Consider the following 8,051-nt stretch of genomic DNA (forward strand, 5'->3'; position numbering starts at 1 on the left):
CAGGATCAGATTGGGCGCAATTCCCACACTGTGTCTCCAATGTTGTCCCCTGTAGGGTTATGGGTCAGTGAGGGTCCTCGTGTCTCATAGGGGGGCTGGCCATGTGGTCCTCTCTGTGGACTGGCTGCTCTAATGGGGAACATTGTCTTCAAGGCCTGGTGGGCCAGGATGTGCTTCACTCTCTCCTCATCCACCTTCATCTGCTCCCATGTACTCCGATCAAATATTCCCTCTCCCGGAGCTGCATATTTCATGCCATCCTTTGAAATAAATTCTTCTGGAGGGAGGGGTTTGAAATAAGTTTTTCTGGGGGGAGGGGCAGGTGTCCACGTAGTAGTTGGGTTGGGGCCGGACCCTTAGACCTCTCCACTGGTTCCCTACTTGACGCCGGCATGTTGCATTCACATCTTGGAGCACTGGGTTGAAGTCTGGTCCCTCTTTCCCTGTGGAGATATAAACAATACCCGCCCCTTGGGTGGGTTAGTGCCCTGTGTCCCCCACTACCCATGTCTTTTTTATTATTATTACTTTTCCTGTCCCCACCTCCTTTTTAGTTGGCTGCCATGTGTATCCCTGGAATTGGTCTGGTCCCTGTCGTACTGCCTGGTACCCTCTCATTGTATAGGTATGGCTCCCTAGGCCTGGTTAGCTTAATCAGAATAGTTAATTGTCTAGCACTGAACAAATCTGTCAGATCAAAATAGTGGATGTTTGTATAGAGCCTTTTGATTTACAACATGAGGTAAAAGGAAACCCGATTCTCTTGAACCAATATTTTACAGAGTTGTAGTGAAATATTTTGGATTTCAAGGACATGGGATTACATTGCTCCAAAGTCAGGGATCAAGTAAACGGGTTTTAACTTCTTAGCAATGGGCTCCTAACCTTAACAGCCACCAGCTCTAATTCGTGACATTTGGTTTCTTCAAGGGCAGCTCTTATCATTATTGCTGTTGTCTTCAGACTTGAAGTGCTGCCATCCCCAGCATTGTCCACTAATCCTACTTCAAATAAGTTTTGCATTGGTGGAATTTTGGCATCAGGCTGTCTTTTCTTCCAGTCCAGCCTCGAGTGGAGCCTTTTCTCTCTTACTCATAGCCAGGAGTGCTTCAGCCCCTCCTCTGATAAGTTTGCTAACTCCATTCTCAAAACTTTAAAGCATGGCATTTTTCTCTTCTTGGGACTTGTTTTAATGGTAATATCAAAAACAGCCCCGTCCTGTAGTGTTCCTGTAGACCAACAACGAACAGCACCACCCTTTTTGGGAAAGTTGATTTTATCTCCCTTTACTATTATCTTTATTTTATTTTATGATAAATCATTTTTACTGGGGCTCTTACAGCTCTTATAACAATCCATGCATCAATTGCATCAAGCACATTTGTACATATGTTGTCATACTCATTTTCAAAACTTTCTTTCTACTTGAGCCTCCTCTTTTTACCCTCCTTCTTCCACACTCCCAATTTTGTGACACCTTGATAAGTTATAAATTATTATTATTTTCACATCTTACACTGTCCACTGCCTTCATTCACCCACATTTTTGCTGTTTGCCCCCCCTGGTGGGGTGTTTTATGTCAGTAATTGCGATCAGTTCCCCTTTTCCCCCCTGACATTTCCCCTACCCTCATGGTATCGCTACTCCCATTATTGTTTCTGAGGGGTTTATCTGTCCTGAATTCCATGTGTCGAGAGTTCTTCTCTGTACCACTGTACAGCTGGTTTTGTAAAGTGGAACTGGGGTCGTGATAGTGGGAGGGAGCATTAAAGAACTAGAGGAATGTTGTGTGCTTTGTCAGTGCTATACTGCACCCTGGTTGGCTCGTCCCTTCCTAGTGACCATTCTGTGAGGGGATGTCCAATTGTCTACAGATAGGCTTTGGGTCTCCTCAGAAACCCCCTCATTCACATTGATATGGTTATGCATTTTGGGTCTTCTAATGCCTGATACTTGATAACGTCAACACTTGTGATCACACAGGCTGGTGGGCTTTGTTGCTTCCCTGCTAGGTGGTGCTTGTTTAGCTTCAAGCCTTTGCGGCCCCAGATACTCTGTCTTCTAATAGCTGGGAACCCTTTTATTTTATTACTCTTATTTTTTGGCTGGGCACGCTTTTTTTTTAAAAAAAAACAAACCCAACATTTTATTAGGGTTTCATACAACTCTAATCACAATCCATACATATACATACATTAATTGTATAAAGCACATCCGTACATTCTTTGTCCTAATCATTTTCAAAGCATCCGCTCTCCACTTAAGCCCTTTGCATCAGGTCCTCTTTTTTTCCCTTCCCTCCCTGTTCCCCAATCCCTCATGAGCCCTTGATAATTTATAGATTGTTATTTTGTCATATCTTGCCCTATCCAGAGCCTCCCTCCCTCCCCTTCTCTGCCGTCCATCTCCCAGGGAGGAGGTCACATGTGGATCCTTGTAATCAGTTCCCCCTTTCCAACCCACTCACCCTCCACCCTTCCAGCATCGCCCCTCACACCTGGGCACCCTTTTAAAGGACAGATTCTATGTATTTTAGTGGACCCTCTTCCAGAGTCTTCAGACTTGTTTTCTTTGGGTGTGTCGTCAGTAACTTTCACATTTTTCACCGACTCACACACTTTATTTATGCTTTTGGTGCCTTTGAAATGCTTAGTTTCAACAAGATGGTTATAGGCTGTAACCAAATGATCCTTGGTAGTTGTTTTAGCCACATTTTTTGATATTTCCCAATAGTTTATGTTCTGCAAGAAACGAGTTTGAACCACGATCCTGCAGAAATTTGATGTTTTTCTTAGGCAGCTGCTCGCGTGCAGCTGCTCCGTGGCACGAGCCTGCTGTAGAATACCTGCCAGCACCGTCCCCCGCTTGGCTTGAAGGCTTGGCACAGAATTCCTGCTGAAGAACGGTTGCAACCCGTTTTGAATGGGCTTTAGCATGACATTAATCATATTGCTTGATCATGTCTGCATTCGGTTGAATCCCCTTTCTTTGGTATTGGTACAGACACGGAGCGCTTCCTTTTAGTTGACAAGGTAGCCGTCTTCCAAATTTAGGGGCTCAGATGAGTGACAGCGTCCAGGGTTGCATTCCTTTGTTGAGAAACCTTAGTTCAGATTCTGTCAGGTTTGGGAGCTTTGTTTTTTGCCAAGGCCTTAGTGTGGCTTGGACTTTTTCCTCCAGCACTGTTGTTTCTTGATCACGTGCTATCTCCTCAAATGTTTGAATGCCGGCCACTTCTTTTTTTTTTTAAATTTCTGCTTCCCGCCCGCTCCTCTGTCCCTGTCTCCCCGCCCTCCCCGGCCACTTCTTTCTGGCATATTACTTTGTGATTTGTCTTTTACTTCTATCTTCTTTTTGGATGCTTCCTACAGTGTACAATATTTTACCCATGGGATTCTTTAATTATTGCAAATTAAAGCTTGGATGTTTTTCTTCAATTCTTAAAAAAATTATTATAAGATTTTATTGGGAGTACTTACAACTCATAATAACCCACATAGCATTCATATCAAGCATATTTGTACATAAGTTGCCATCATTATTTTCTAAACATTTACTTTCTATTAAGCCCTTGGTATCAGTTCCTCTCTCCCCCCTCCATGACCCTTTGATAAATTATTATTTTCATATCTAACACCAACTGCTGTCTCCCTTCCCCCACGGTTTCTGCTGTTCATCCCCGTGTGTGTGCGTGTGTGCGCGCGTGTGTGTGTGCGTGTGTCAATCATTGTGATCAGTTCACCTCCCCTCCTCTCTCTGGGCATGTTCTTTCATTTTGCCTTTCTAACTTTAGGTTTTGTGTATAATACATATGTTTAAAATCATTTTATTGGGGTCTCATATAACTCTTATCACAATCCACATATACATCAATTGTGTAAAGCACATTTGTACATTTGTGGCCCTCACCATTCTCAAAACATTTGCTCTCCATTTAAGCCCTTGGCATCAGCTCCTCCTTTTTCCCCTCCCTCCCCACTCCCCACTCCTTCATGGACCCTTGATAATTTATAAATTATTATTTTGTCATATCTTACACTGTCTGATGACTCCCTTCACCCACTTTTCTCTTGCCCATCCCCCAGGGAGGAGGTCACATGTAGATCCTTGTAACCGGTTTCCCCTTTCTTATGTATAATATTTTGTCTTCTCAAGGTGCCCTTTGAAATCTTCTGTGCAGCTCTTTTATGATCTTATTTTACATTTCTCTTCAGTTAGTTGACAGGTAGATAGCCTCAGTTTGGAACCAGGCACCTCTGTTCAACTCCCCTGGAGGTGGAAGATAGGGGCACTATCTTCTTTGATGTTTACATTTTGAAGTGATGACTCCTAGGTCGTAGAGAAAATATTCCGAGGTTAGACGACTGGTGAGAACTTTAATCATTGATGAAGACTTCTAGATAATTAAAAAAAAAACCGAGGAAGAATTTATATTGAAAAATGTTATAAGGAAACGTTCTAGAACAAAGAGAGGTGGGTTCTTTATGCCTTGTTTCACTGGGAAAAATTATGCATCCATAAATTTTTCTTTTTCATTTGTATTTACCCTTATAGCATATGCCCCAAAGGATTGAAAGCAGTAATGGAAACAAATACTAGTGTACTGGTGTGCATGACAACACTATTCACAACAGCTAAAAGCTGGGAACAACTCAAGTATCTATCAGCACATGAGTGGATGAGCACTTTGGTGCACACAGTTGAATATTTTGCAACCATAAAGAGAAATGAAGTTCTGTTACATATTACAACATTGATAAACCTTGAAAACATATGGTGAGTGGAATAAGTCAGACCCAAAAGAGCAGAAATTGTATGAGCCACTTATATGAAATATCCAGAATATGCAAATGCACAGAGACTGAAGCTCATTAGTGCTTATCTGGGGCAATTGGAAGGAGAAATGGGGAGTGGGTTATTGCTTAACCAAAGTAGAATTTTCATGAATGGTGATAAAAATGTGTAATGGTTGTTCGACATGGTGAATGTATTTAAAATCATTGGATTGAAAAAAGAAATTGGGTTGCTCAGGTAAAAATTATTGAAGTGTTTTGTTATGTACGAGGGGATATCCCCCAAAAAGGGAAATAACTCTGCTGGGCAAAGCCATCATAGTACGTGTTTTTCCAGAAACTTGCTCTTAGTTAGTGCACCCAGTGCCAACGCCTGGGAAGGTTCTCTGGTCACAGTGAATTTTTTCAAAAAAGCAGTTTCTGACAAACCTCAGTTCTTGCGATGGCTGATTTAAGACAACAGCATGGGGCTATGAAATTTTGTTTCCTGCCACAGAAACTGGTGTGATGTTGAACACAGCTTATAAGGACAGTGCTATAGGGAACGCTCATGTATAGGAGCAGTTTTCTCATTTCAAAAGCTGTGAAATGTCGATTGATGACAAACCTCATTCTGGATGTCCATCACGTTCCCGAACGGATGAAAATGTCGACTCATAGTGCATTTGGAGTTTGTTCTACCAGATCAGACTGCTAATCAAGCTTTCTATTTAGAGGTTCTGAAAAGATAGCATATCAGTGGCTGATAAAAAAAAGCCTGATTTGTAGCAGAAGGGGGACTAGTTTTGCCACCACCACCATGCACCTGCTCATGCAGCCATCTCAGTGCGCCAGTTTGGGGCAAACCCCAGCATGTCTCTCATGCCCTCCTGTGCCTCACTCACCTGACTGTACTCAGGGAGAGTGTTTCTGCAATGCAGAGGAACACAAAAGGACAGCGACCTGACTACCTAGAAGAGATGATGAAAAATTGGGTTATGAAACCCGAATCTTGGCATTAGTGAAGAAAAACAAACCAGGGAGACGCTGTCAGCTACCAAAGCAGATGGAGTTGAAAAATGTTTACAAGAATGGAATCACAGACTGACAAATGTATGAAGTGTAATGGGGAGTACTTTGAAAAGCGATACGGTTGTTTCGTAAGAAAGGTAAATACAAAGTTTTGGAGGGACAATTCCGTTTTTGGGGGGAGGGTACCCCTTAGTATATCTGACTACTGCAAAGAATTTTAACTAACAAGGGAAAGGCTCTGGAGAGGGCAGTAGCATGATTTAAATAGTTGTCTCTCTGCTCTCTGGCTGTTTGCGCATTCCAGTCACCCATGCCACCCTCTTCCTTAAGCGGGCAGGAGCTGGTTCTTTGCCAGCCTAGCACCCTACCTCCTGCCACTCTTCTCCTGAAAGCTGCCTCTAGTGGCACCTGCATTACAACTGCACTGAATGTGCAGTGTTCCCTATGCCCTCTTCTCTTGTCTGCCTCTAAGTCTCTCCTCTTGCTGTGTCCTCCACGGCAATGCCCTTCTCACTTGCCTCTCTCTGACTATCCCATACTCATCCCTCAGGTCTTGGCTTTCTAGTGGTCTCCCCAAATTGTATCAGCTCCCTCAGCTGAGCCAAAGGTCTCTCCTTGTGTATCCATAGACGTTTATGATCCACGTACAAAGGGACTTTAAGAAATTTGTGGGAAAATAGGATTAAAAGATAATGGAATTTTTCCACCAGCTTTTTGAAGCTGCCTTGTATTTTCTAGTGCCCCAAAGGTTGCCCCAGTCTAAAGCTTGAACTGCAGGTGCAGCCTCTAGCTCATACCTGCCTGGACAAGCTTGGGGAGTCACTCCCTGGGTGGCTTCCTTTGGCAGAAGGAGCAGAAAGGAGCAATGGGCACTCTCCCAAGCCCTGGAGTATATTTCTGATCCAAATCTCGGGGTACATAGTATATAACAAGGTTAATGGATAAGTAATTAGGCAACTAAATGTGAGGGTGTGACTCTAGGAAGGGGAACCAAACCTCAATTCAGGTGCTGTGGTCTCATGAGTCACAAGATGTCTTAACTTATCACCACTTGTGATTTGCTGTGCCACGCTGGGCAAGCGCCTTTCCTGCTCTTGAACTTCAGTGTCAGTGTTGCTATTGGTGAAATGGAAAGCTGAACCAGATGATCTGTCTCTGGTGTCCCCTCAACACATGTTTCTCATGCATGCCATGCTAGGTGGGCAGACGGGTTCCCGAGGAGGTGGAGATAAGCCAGGCCCCATTCCTGCCCTCATGGAGCATGGGGCAAGAGACGGGCATACACAGACTCAGCCTGTTCCAACATGGCGGTGAAATGCCCAGGGTGGACATTGCAGCAGTCTGGCCCGGCTGAGTCTTGGCTGAGTTCACCTCTCTAAGCCTCAGTTTCTCCTTCTGAAGAGGGAAGATGGTACTTCATGCTTATGCAGAGTGTGTTGTGAGATTTAAATGAAATAAAGATATTTAAAAAAACCCAATTCCAGGCATTAGTGTAGGAATTGTAATTGTCAAGAAAGTCCTGCCGAACTCTCAAGAGGGAGAGAGGAACTCACTCTGCTTGCGGTGGAGATGGACTGGGGAAGGCTCCGCACAGGGTGTATGTCCAAGCTGGGCCTTAAAACGTGAGGAAGATGCTCAGAGCAGCCAATGCACAGAGGGGACCACAGGGCTGACCCCACCCGGAGATAAGGCATCCTTCACTGACCCATATTACTACAGGGACAACACTGGAGGCACCGTGCAGGAATTGTGTCTGATCTGACCCCACCATATGGGGGCGAAATGCTTAGGGTGAGCAACAGAGCAGCAAGGGGAGCAAAGCAACGAAGTCCCTGGGGAGTACCAAAAATAGACTTTGGGGGCCAGGGCATGGCACCCCATCCCACTCGACTGGAAAATACTCCCAAAGGTCAACAAACAGAACTGAAACTATTTATAGGTTTTTCTTTTTCTCGGTTTTTTGTTGTTTTGTTTTGCTCTGTCTTGTTTTTGTGCTTATTGTTGTCTTTGCATGCCTATCTAGATAAGATAGGCGGGATAAACAATCCCAGGGAGAAAACAATGGGACCGATGGTTTTGCGGGGAGGAGACGGGAGGGAGATGGGGAGACAGGGGAAAGGAAGTAGATGTTAACAAACCCAGGGACAAGGGAACAACAAATGATCTAAAATAAATGGCGAGGAGGGTGTAGGATGCCTGGTAGGGCTTGATCAACGGCAATGTAACCGAGAAGAATTACTAAAACC

At 44.1% G+C, this 8,051-nt stretch overlaps 1 pseudogene; it reads right to left on the reverse strand.

The window, feature by feature from the left end:
• Positions 1–858: 858 nt before the first annotated feature.
• Positions 859–2,949, reverse strand: LOC142426422 (peptidyl-prolyl cis-trans isomerase FKBP3 pseudogene; annotated as a pseudogene).
• Between the last annotated feature and the right edge of the window lie 5,102 nt (positions 2,950–8,051).

Source organism: Tenrec ecaudatus, chromosome 1, assembly GCF_050624435.1.
Source record: "Tenrec ecaudatus isolate mTenEca1 chromosome 1, mTenEca1.hap1, whole genome shotgun sequence".
Classification (NCBI taxonomy): Eukaryota; Metazoa; Chordata; class Mammalia; order Afrosoricida; family Tenrecidae; genus Tenrec; species Tenrec ecaudatus.